Source organism: Diospyros lotus, chromosome 3, assembly GCF_014633365.1.
Source record: "Diospyros lotus cultivar Yz01 chromosome 3, ASM1463336v1, whole genome shotgun sequence".
NCBI classification, from domain to species: Eukaryota; Viridiplantae; Streptophyta; class Magnoliopsida; order Ericales; family Ebenaceae; genus Diospyros; species Diospyros lotus.
Genome location: NC_068340.1, coordinates 30,060,248 through 30,072,283, shown reverse-complemented (window position 1 = coordinate 30,072,283; position 12,036 = coordinate 30,060,248). Strand labels below are relative to the sequence as shown.

Here is a 12,036-nt window from a genome sequence, read left to right as displayed (position 1 = left end):
CCGGCCAAACCGAACCTATCGATTTTTTTTTTGGCAGTCGAAAACGATTTGGATTCTGTCCAAACCGCACGGTTTGCGATTTGGACAGTTTGCGGTTCGGTTTTAAACCGAACTGCCCAAGAAAATAATAAAAAAAAATTATAAAAAAAATTATTATTATAAAAATCTAATAATTGGCAATCCATTCTATTTATTTTTTACATTATTTTGTCTTTATTTTTTGCTCCTATTTATTTATATTTAATTGTCTTTATTTACCAATATTTGTGTATTTATTTACTATTTTTAAATATCTTTTTTAGTGATTTTAAGTAGCATTTCAAACCGCGGTAAACCGTACCAAACCAGACCGCAAATGCGGTCTGGTTTGGTTGAAAAACCGTACTAACGATTTGGCGTGCTGAAAATGATTCAGACCGGCCAAACCACAACCGCGAACACCCTTACTTTTTACTACGATATCATACAATACGGTCATTCTATCATCTCATATTCCGACAAGATATGAGATCATGATTAGCAAATCAAATCTATTAATCTCGTCATATGACTAAATCCAAAATCAATTTTGACTAATATGATACAACCTTATGGAACACACATTCCATCATCATATTATTTTGGTCAATGATTTATCGTTAAGTGATTATTAAATCGCATAGGATATTCTCCTCATAAATCTCAAGGTGATAGATTTCTTATCTGATGCACACATACCTTATGCATAACTGAACTAGGCACATAGATACGCATGATCGTTCATAATTAGAACAACCATAAAGTATCGTTGATATCTTAATCCACCAATACATAGATATCCATGTCATCTCAAGTCTAAGAACTAGTTGTGCATCCGTAGTTAACATTGAATCATTGACTTGTGAGATAAAACTCACGTGATTCAATGTTAACAGTCTCATTCAGTAAACTCGTTCCTATAATGAGCACCCACTCGTCTTCTTTCTATATCTCATATAGAATGACATAATACTTACGAACCTTATCTTTCAACATCTTATACTAAACAAGGAAAAAGATGATGTGCTGGTATTTGCGAGTTGCTACTATCCAGATTGGAAACTCTATGGCTAAGAACATGTTTATAACAAAATGAATCGTGAATTAACCGTTACTCATATTCTTAACACTAAAGGATGGTATTCATTCCATATTATACTAATGGATGTATGTTTAATTTAAATCATATTGCAATTTAAATAAAAACATAAACTTGTCATTTAAATAATATTTAAAAAATTACAAGACCGAGTCCATTTATGTCACTAAAATTGGTCTTAAGGGTTTAAATTCAACAATAACTTCCCTCGTTATTGTCAATCATGGCCCATCCATACCTCTGTTCGCCATTGAAGGAGCAATCCGAGGTTTCAATCAACCCAAATTTGACCTAGATTTGGTTTAACCCATTGGCTCACTCCAAACCCATTTTAGATCTGACAACTTAGTTTCATATCTATTTTTCGCTTAGATCTGGCTCAAATATGACCCAACCCATCAATCTACTCCAGATCCGACAACCAGATCCAAATCTATTTTGCCTAGATTTACTGCTCAAATCTGGTATTCTAGTTTGTTTTCTATTGGAATTTATTTATTAATCGTTTCACATTATTTGAGATTATTTGATCTTTGTATTAGCTACCTTGAAGTATGATATTCCATTATTAGATCAAAATATTTGATTCTTACAATGACAGGTTAAGATGTGTGCAATTTTGGATGAATTGATTTAGATAAAGGTGGAGTCATCAAAAGGGATTTACATTGGTGAATGTGAAGTCATTAAGGTCAGTAAATACATGTTGAGGCTAATCTTGTTACATATACTTTAAATGTGGTTAAAGATATCCACTACAATAAACTTTGTGTATATTTGGGTGGTCTTTTATGTGATGTAGTTTTGGTTGGTAAAGATATGTTAAAGCAGTTAATACTACTGTATTTTTGTTGAACAGGCTTACAACAAAAGCCTCAAAGGAAAACACATCTTTTGAAGCATAGTATGATACTAAACATTATGTGTTAAATTTAAAAAAATTTGGTTGTTTGTGCTTCACTCACATTCCATATGCAAAGTAAGGAAAGCTAGATGAAAAGGCAAAATATGGAGTCCTGGTGGGATACAACACAGTCACTAAAGGATACAAAATTTTTCAACCACTAACTGAAAAATTCATCATTAGTAGGGACATGACATTTGATGAAGATGCGGAATGGGATTGGGAAAAGGATAAACCAAGAAGACAAACAATAGAAAAAAAAGAAAATAGCTGAGCATGACAAAGACAACTATGATGAACTACTCGTATGAAAAATTCATCATTAGTAGGGACATGACATTTGATGAAGATGCGGAATGGGATTGGGAAAAGGCTAAACTAAGAAGACAAACAATAGAAAAAAAAAAGAAAATAGCTGAGCATGACGAAGACAACCATGATGAACTACTCGTAAGAAGGGCATGGTCTCTTGCTAAAATTTATCAAAAATGCAATGTAATAGTTTTGGAATCTATTGGTTATGAAGAAGCAGTAAAGGATCCTAAATGGATCACTATAATACAGGAGGAGATGAGAATGATCCAAAAGAATCAGACTTAGGAGCTTGTGGACAGGCCTTTACACAAAAAGGAAATAGGAGTCAAGTGAGTTTACATGACAAAGCTAAATACAGATGGGATTGTGAACAAACACAAAGCTAGGCTAGTGGTGAAGGACTACGCACAATAGTTTGGAGTGCATTTTTTAGAAACATTTACACCAATGGCAAAGTTAGATACACAAGGCTATTCTTGGTAATTGCAACACAACAACAATAGAAAATTTATCAATTTTATGTCAAATCTGGCTTCTTACAAGGTTATTTGCATTAAGAAATTTTGTTGAACAACCTAAGGGATTTACAACTGATCATAGCAAGGTTTATTTATTTAAGAAGGCTCTATATGGGCTAAAACCATCTCCAAGAGCCTGGTATGGAAGAATTGATGAGCACTTGATAAGCATTGGCTTCAACAAAAGCCTAAGTGAGAATACTTTAAATGTTAAAATAGAAAAACATGAAATAATTATTGTCTTGCTATATGTGGATGATTTGCTAGTAACAGAGAGTACTGAAAAGCTTATCGAGGTGATTAAGGAGCAAATGATGGTTGCGTTTGAGATGATAGACCTTGGTGAGATGGCTTCCTTAGAATGGAAATTCAACAATCAAAAGAATAAGTTTTTTATTGATTAGGAGAAGTATGCTAAGGAAGTGTCAAGAAAATTTAAAATGGAAGAATGTAAGCCTGTGGTTACTCCACTAGCATAAAATGAAAATTTTGTCTAGAAGGAGTTGAAATGGTTGATGAAGACTTTTATCGAAGCTTGATTGGTTGTTTAATGTATTTGATAGCCATAAGGCCTGATATAATGCACTCTGTTAGCTTACTTTTAAGGTTCATGCCTTGTGCCAAGAAAGTGTATCATATAGTTGCTAAAAGAGTGCTAAGATATTTAAAAGAAGCACTGGACTTGGGAGTTAAATACAGAAAAAAAAAAAATGAGTTAGTTTTGCATGGATATGAAAATAGTGACTAGGCTAGAGCTTGTGAAGACATGAAAAGCACCTCGGGTTACCTATTCAGCTTGAGTTCAGGGTGTTTCTGTTAGAGTTCAAAAAAGCATGATGTTGGTCAATCAATTGCAGAAGTTGAGTATGTGGCAACAATTTCTGCAGTTAACTAAGTTCTATGGTTAAGAAAGATCATGACTAATCTAAGGTTGACACAAGAAGAAGCAACTGAAATATTTATGAATAATCAGGTTGTGATAGCAATTTCAAACAACCATGTGTTCTAGGGAAGAGCCAAGCACTTCAAGATGAAATACTACTTTATCAGGAAAGTGCAACAAAATGATGAGGTGAAGTTGGTATATTGCAACACAAGTATTAAACTTGTAGACATTCTAACAAAGTGTTTGTCCGTAGGAAAGTTTGAATTTTTGAGAGAAAAAAGAAAAGGATATGCAGCAAAATTAGCAAAGACAAGTGTTGAAAAATGCTATATTTGTTGTAAAAGATCAGAAGTTAAAAAAGTCAAAATAATTGAAATTGTTGAAGATTTGATGGAATAAAAGAATTTAAAAAGGTACTAATATTTGAATTTCTATTGCATGTTTATTTTTGGGACTTCTTATTGAGTTTTTTTACAATTTCTTGTATAAATAGATTCATAAGTTAATGAATGAAGCATCAGTTTTTACAGGTCATTACCTCTGTTACTCATTTTTTGTAAAAACATCCAACACTTTCATTGAGTATTTCATAGAAGCATTGCTCAGCAACATGAAGTGTGGAATTCTGAATTATGGCGGCCTTGTCTTCCATATCGTCTTCCATTAATACCTGGTTTATGTACTTGAGAACAGAATCACAAAAATCATTTCTTTTTCAGCAGAATCCCCACGACGACTCTCAGACAAATACATGGGAGTGAATTGTAGGGTCTGGACCATTTGAAGTTGGGGGAAAGTTCATGTATTTATGATCTCGGTTTATATCGACGAGTTGAAGCCCTGTAATCAAATTAGGATCTGAATAGGCTGAAGCGGACTCATGTTCTGATACGCAGCCATCCTCAGAAGTGGAAAATGTCCACTTCCTACCCATGACCACTTTCCTGGTAAGAAATTCGATGGAAATCCAACTTCAAGAACTAAACCTGTGGTCTAATGACATACAAAACAACAACTGTTTTCTGTCTTTAATAGATGAAAAGAGAACTTTTATCACCAAACAATAACCCCAATATTCACCAAACAAGAATCGAGAGGAAGATAATATGAATAAACCAAGAAATCCTCGCCCACACAAAGCCTAGATACAATTTGACGCATATATTAAAATCAGCAACAATGTGTAAGACGGAGGAGATCAGAAGACCAAGATAAACACAGAAATTGATTTGGGAACAAAGAAATAGAGGAATCTTTTTGTGATACCATCTCAATTTCACCATACCCAAGGAGAAGAACAATAAGATAACAATCTGAAGAATAGAGAAACTCAAGAATCTTCAAGGGATCCCTTCGCCCTGATTGGGTACATATAACAAAGCAAGAAGAAACAAGAACACATACCTCATCACACGGAACAAAACCCAAGAAAGATGTTGCATAACATGGACACCCAATGACTTATGAAATTAAAAAAAAAGAAAAGAAATGGATAAACCCTCTCTATATAATAAAAGCACGTTGTCGGAAAGTGAAACTTGAATTTGGGAACCCAAACGGTCAAGATACAGGTTCTCCATATGAAAGAGACTCATCTGAAACAAACGAGGCTTCCTTGGACAAGAATCCAATCACCATGCCTCAAGTTGAAGTTGTTCAACCACCACCAGTGTGAACAGAGAGCCATCACTATAATTTTTCATTGATTTAATTACAGTAAAAAATAAAAGATAAAAAAAGTCAAAGCCAACCCCATTGAGTTAATTAAAAGTCCGTTAGCCGTCGCCATATAACGATTTGCCATAACTAAGTTTAATCATATATAGGTGAGGTTGACTGGAATCATAATTAGGACTTTTATATATATTTCTTCCGCGGGGAAGTAGGAGGAGCATTACTTTTTTTAAATATTATATTATATTAATTAAACTCACCAGACAGACGCGTAACCCGTACGTAGTACATTTGAATGGCGGAAATTGAAAGTGGAACCAGTCCAAAAGCATTGCCAGTGCCGGGGCTCGTGGGCGATGGGTCAGTCATAACTCATAACTGGCTTCTATTGATTGCCTCCATGCATCGACTGATGTCTGAAATGGTAAATCCACAAAAATGCATTAATTCTCATCATAATTTCACCTTTTCTTCCTAAGGAAAGCCAAGCACTAAGCAGCTTATCAATTTCCTGAGAGCAGGGCCTGGTCAAACAAACACAAACATAAAGCAGCAGAAGAAGAAGGCATTGTCCCTAGGGTTGGCCCAATGGTAAGAAGATATAGCGGCCTCCTTTGGCCAGAATTGAACGTACAAATATTTGCGTACTTAATGTAGTGAGTCTGATAGTGGTTGTGGTGGTTATCTTAGGATAGCAGAAAATACAGACAGGAAAACAAGGGGGATTTGAAATCAAAAGAAATTAAATGGTAAACAAGAATATTCACTGTCCTTAATAACAGAGAATAACGTTTAACTAAAACAAGAAGTTATAAAAGTTCGTATATAGTTTCATCACCCTATGCGATAGAGGCTTACCTAACAGCTAGCTAGGCAGGCTTCCAAGACGAGATGGCAAAGAAGGTTCGACCTCTCCATCCATATATCATCCACTTGTCGGCCTTGTCGATAAAAAAGTCCTCGTGGTATGATGATTTGATCTTAGCTCTTACTTCCTCAAGAATCTCCTGATTCAAAGGAAGCTGCTTGAACCCTGCCCTGAGTGTCCGAATCTCCCATTGCCTGTATGTCTCTGGCCTTTCAACTCTATCTAACCCTTCACATGCAATGATATTCAAAATGGCCTTCCCATATATTTCCCTCTCAAGCATTATTCTATCCTGATTATGACGCGGCACATAAGCATCCAACATATCAAACCATGAAGAGAAATAGAAGAGAGACTCGCGCAACCGTGATACAAAAAATGGGGAATTATAGGTGCCATGAAGTACTCCATGTATGAAAATATCTGGATTAATCCTCCTGATTAAGTTTAAAACTGCATCCCTTGGACTACGGTCCATAACTGTGTCATCTAGTAAGTGTTGAAACTGGTACAAACTGTTAACAACAAGCACCTCCTCGTTCTGAATCCTGAGATCCTCAACACTAAAAGTTTCCCATTTTTTTCCGAAGCTATTGTACTCAAATGGAACCTTCAACTTCTCACAATAAGTTGCTAAACGCCGTCCTGTTTCCTTAACCCTTGCATCTGGTTGGAAACCGATTTGGGGATGGCCTATTGCCGTTATGCGAAGCTTGGGAGGTCCACCAGGTCTTTCAGATAAACGCCAAATAAGAGGGGGCCATTGGAGGCCATGAATAATACCAAAATGAATAATGTGAAGACAAGTAGCTTTCTCAGCCAGTTCCATGATCATTTGGGTTGTAACGAAATAAGAAATCCCCACGAAAGGGAATGCTGAAACGAACAGTTTATGACCTCTCCAAACATTGGCTTCCGCTAAGCTCTGGACAGAAAAGGGTTTATATTCTGGGGTCCTAGAACTGGTCAAGCGTGCCTCGAGACCATTAGCAAAGTAATGAGCCAACCTCTGGGATGCATCACCCAGTGGAGATGAAAGCAACCTTATATGCTTCAGTAGTTTAGTTGCTGTCATCAGATCATTGTCTGCCACAGACTGCATGCACTGTATCAGGAGTCGCCTCATATCAAGTGCTTCCTTTTTCGCAATTCCTTTCTTATGGTAATTTCTTTCTTCGTCATATATTTTTCCTTGCTCATATTCTTGCTCCTTTCTGCCTGCCTCGGTTGGCAGGTCATCATCAGAAGTGTGTAATGCAGACTCACTAAAGGACAATACCTTATCAAACATATCGTGTAAAATAGACTCCTCAACATCTACTGCCGACTGCTTGTTACTTCTCCCTTCGTCTAAGGCACTCTCCTCTCGGCGAAGACTTTTTCTTCCCCTCAATAAACTACCCTGGCAGTCCCCTTCATCCTTTTCTAGCTTGGCTGTCGTTTGCCATACCTTTTCCTTTGCTATAGCTGATGCTAATCTGTTGTTCTCAAAATTAAAAGTTACGCCATTTTCACTAGGTATAATGTTCCCCGGGTTCTCTATCCCCCCCCAATTCACAACAGACTTCACGGGTTCAATAACACTATGACAAGGGAATCTTGCAGAGGAAAATGATGGCGAGTTAGTCAGTAATGAATGGTCAGCAGAAGGATTGTGCATAAGAGGAGATATACTTGCACCAAATTTAACCAAGTTGTTAGCATCAGGAGAGGTGCCACTGTAACTGTTGCTACATTGGGCGCTAGTTGTTCCCTCACGAGGCATCACCAGATTGGGCACGGAAGGATATCTTTCATTAAGTATATCATAGAAGTATTTCTCAGCAGCATGAAGAGTGGAGTCCTCAATCATGAAGGCCTTGTCTTCCATGTCATCTTCCATTAATACTTGGTCTATGTACTTGAGAACAGAGTCACAGAAATCATATTTTTCTGCAGAATCTCCACTACAGCTCACAGACAAATCCGTGGAGTGAATTGCAGGGGCTGGACTATCTGAAATGGGGAGAACATTCGCGTATTCATATTGTCGGTTCACATATTCAAGTTGAAATCCTGTAATCGAATTAGGATCTGAATAGGCTGAAACAGACTCCTGTTTTGACTCACATCCGTCCGTGGAACCAGAAAATGACCAGTGATGCAAATCCATGGACACCTTCCTGGTACAGAAATTTGACGGAAATCCAACTTCAAGAACTAAACCTGTGGTCTGCTGATGTTCAAAATTGACAGCTTGTATAAGCTAAATTAAAACGCCAAACCAAGAGAAAGAACTACGACAAAGGTAATTAAAAGAGATTGAAAGAGACACTGCTGTCACCAGATAATAAAGCTAGAGAACCCCAGAAATTGAAAGGAATCCTAACAGAAACAGCATTCCCCGAAACAGAATCAATAGAAAGATAATATGAATAAAATAAGAAATCCTCGCCCAGGTAAAAATTAGATAAAGCTTGATGCATATATTAAAATCCGAGAAACAACGCGAGGATCAGAAGACCAAGATAAATGGAGAAATTAATTTGAAGAACAAAGAAGCCGAAGAATCTTTACGTGATGCGTATCCCAGTTTCACCGTTCCCAAAGACGAGAGATCAATTTGAAGCACAGCGAAACTCAAAAATCTGTAGGGATATTCACCCCGATTTGTGTATATAAAATCAAAACAAGAATAAACCAGAAGCCGTACCTCGCATGAGACAGAACTCAATAAAGATCACTGTATCAAGGATGCAAAGTGATTAAAAAAGGGGGGGATGAACCATATATAATAAATAAGCTTAAACTTGTCAATTCAAGATGGAAGCAGAACTTGGGAACCTAATAATGAACTTGAAAGAATTGACTATTGGAATTTGATTAAACTCAAATTTAGTTTCTCTCCTCGTTAACTTAATTTTGTTGAACAAGTCAGTATAGCATATTTGTTATTTGAAAATGTGTTTATGATTTGTTTCAATTAAAGTGTTTTTAGGAAGTAGTTATTTTGATTTTTTTCCTTCTATATTACACTTATTTATAAGTGCTGGTATCATTTTTTTCTTTATCAACATCTCAATAAAAACTTTAGAGTTTTTCCCTTTCTATTTTTTTGCTCTAATTTTTTTTTTTTTTTTTAATTTCCTACATTTGGTATCAGAGATAGGTCATGAATATGAATGCAACGATTCAACCTCTTCCGAGGTTTAGCGGAAAATTTTTTGATGAGTGGTGTATTCAACTAAAGGTCTTGTTCGATTTTTAAGAACTAATGAAGATTATTGAAACCGGCTGTGTTAAGTCAATTGATCAACCTTCTCTCAACCTTAGAAATATGCCTTGGGAGAAAATAGAAAGAAGGACAAGAAAAGTCTGCTCTTTCTTTATCAAGCTGTGGATGAGATTGTATTCAAAAGAATTTCAAGTGCAACAACAGCAAAATGAAGCTTGGGAGATTTTGCAAAAAGCCTACAAAGGTGATAAGAAGGTGAAAAGTGTTAAGGTTGCAAACCTTACCAGGTGAATTCGAAATTCTCTTCATGAAAGACATTGAAACTATATCTGATTATTTTTCACGAGTGCAATATGTTGTTAATCAATTACGGGCTAATGGTTAAGAAATAAAGGAGGTATGTGTAATTGAAAAGATTTTGAGGTCTTTGATAGATCATTTCAACTGTGTTGTTGTTGCAATTAATGATGGAAGAGATACCTCCACCATGATTATTGAAAGATTGATGGGTTCATTATGTTCTCATGAATAAAGAATGAACCTCAGGTCAATAGTTGAAGAGAATTACTAGTATGACAATACGAGTAAAAATAAAATTTATTGTATATTAAATACACGTAGTAGAATATAATATACACGTTATATATAATTTGAATATTTAAGCAATACACATATTCAACAAATGAATACATAAATAAATGCATACTTATTGTCTTATGTAAGGTTGAGATACGAAAATAATTTATGTACTAAAATCGTATCCACCTCATGTTATGGTGGACTTAGTCTGTCCACACCTAGTATATAGTAAGATACAACTCCAGTCACTTTTTTCATACTAGACACAAATGAATTTGCATATCACTGATGTTCGCATCTCAAAATTATACGAGTAACAATTACACATATAATTTTCATGGTAGTAGAATATTTTCAGAAGATACAGAGAAGAAGAAGAAGAAGAAGAAAAAGAAAAAGATGAAGCAACATGCGTGTGTGGGAGAAAGAGAGATTGTAGAGGACCTATCTCTTTTCTTTTATTCAATCCTCCTTCCCTATTTTTCTTCTTCTTCTAATTCATTCTCTTCTCACGTCCGACACCACCCCCTTTAATAATTGAAGGAATCATTCAGAGATTACTATGGAACTTTACTATTCAATTTTACTATGCACTATTCACTATTATTGACAAGGGGTCAAGGGTTAACTTTTGACCAATCACTTTTAGAAACATTTTGGGTACACAATGTCGATACTAAATGTAACACTATATAGTGTGTGACTTTTTAGCTTCACTACTCGCTAGCAATTAAATAACACTGAAACTATTTTCGATATCAGTCAATCCTTTGACCCATCACCAAAACTTTTTCAAATCCCGATAACATTCCGAGAGTTCCTAAATAGTGCCTAGTAACGATTCATGACAGTATAGGTGGCAGTGAAGTCCCACTTTAAATGAACCTATTACAGTTAACGATTATCATATGCTATAATCATTCCATCACCTAACTTCTCAATTGAACGAGAGTCATGGAGTGACAAACTCACAAACTCAGTGACTATGTGTCAGACCCTATTAATGTGACTAGATGACACATCAGGAAACACTTTTCCTGACTTTCAATCTGACTTGGCCAATGTCTGTCCTGTCACATTAATAGTATATCACATAGGATGTTCACATAGGATCATGTTTCCAACACCTGTCTCCATTTATTAGTAATATGGAATCATATAGATGAATGTTCCCACCTCACAATTGGATGATTCAATTTATTAGCAAATCATGCACACCAATACACAAAACAATCGTGTCAAATCAAGTCTAAGAATCAACACACCATCACAATCTGATGACCAACTATTATCCACCATGCCATGTGGTCAGTCATCGACTCACATTCAGTTAATCATTCCCCAATGACCACCCACAGGTTTACTAACGACATCTCATGTCATATGGCGCGTGACACACCATCTTCCCATCCTCATACCAAACATTCGAACGTGGTAGTAACCCCTATGTTAGTCCATACTCGATTAATCGAAGTCCATATCCAAATAATCTAAGGATTATGAATAGTTTAAGAAGTTCTATTATCAGAGAATCCTATCACACAGTCTTAACACATTGAGAATAAGATTCTCACACAAAAGATCTATGAACTCATTCATATAATTGATTGGGGAAAATATGAATGAAGAAAACCTTACCTTTTATAGATTTATACTACGATACAAAGAATGTAAAAAAATAACCCCACTAGATGTCATCCAAATCTAGCATTAGGGGCACACAACACTAATAACAACACCTATAGAACAATATTTTCAAAGTAAAGTAAATTTGTCCAGCATAAGTGGATCCAATGGCGAAAAAAGTTTTGGTTAAAATAAAGATGTCAAGAGTAGAAATTTCGAAAGTCATGCTTTTGCCACGAAAAACAACACTGGTCAGTAACTTCTTGAAAAATCAAGGTATGATAAAAGCAAAATTTAGTGTTTTTGTTGCAAGAATTTTAGGCATTTTCGATCGC

The 12,036-nt window shown here is 35.7% G+C and overlaps 1 protein-coding gene across 20 annotated transcripts in view; it reads right to left on the bottom strand.

Moving 5' to 3' along the window:
• Positions 1-12,036, bottom strand: part of LOC127796598 (scarecrow-like protein 14) — a 165,522-nt gene that overhangs the window by 35,931 nt on the left and 117,555 nt on the right. The window contains exons 1-4 of one of the 20 annotated variants that reach the window (XR_008022030.1): positions 8,975-9,094; positions 6,273-8,497; positions 5,145-5,830; positions 4,169-4,684 (exon numbers count right to left, since the gene is read on the bottom strand). The exons of 11 other annotated variants lie outside the window; for them this stretch is intronic. The gene's annotated coding sequence lies outside the window, so the exon portion shown is untranslated. 8 more of the 20 variants (XR_008022029.1, XR_008022033.1, XR_008022034.1 and 5 more) reach the window with 8 other exon arrangements.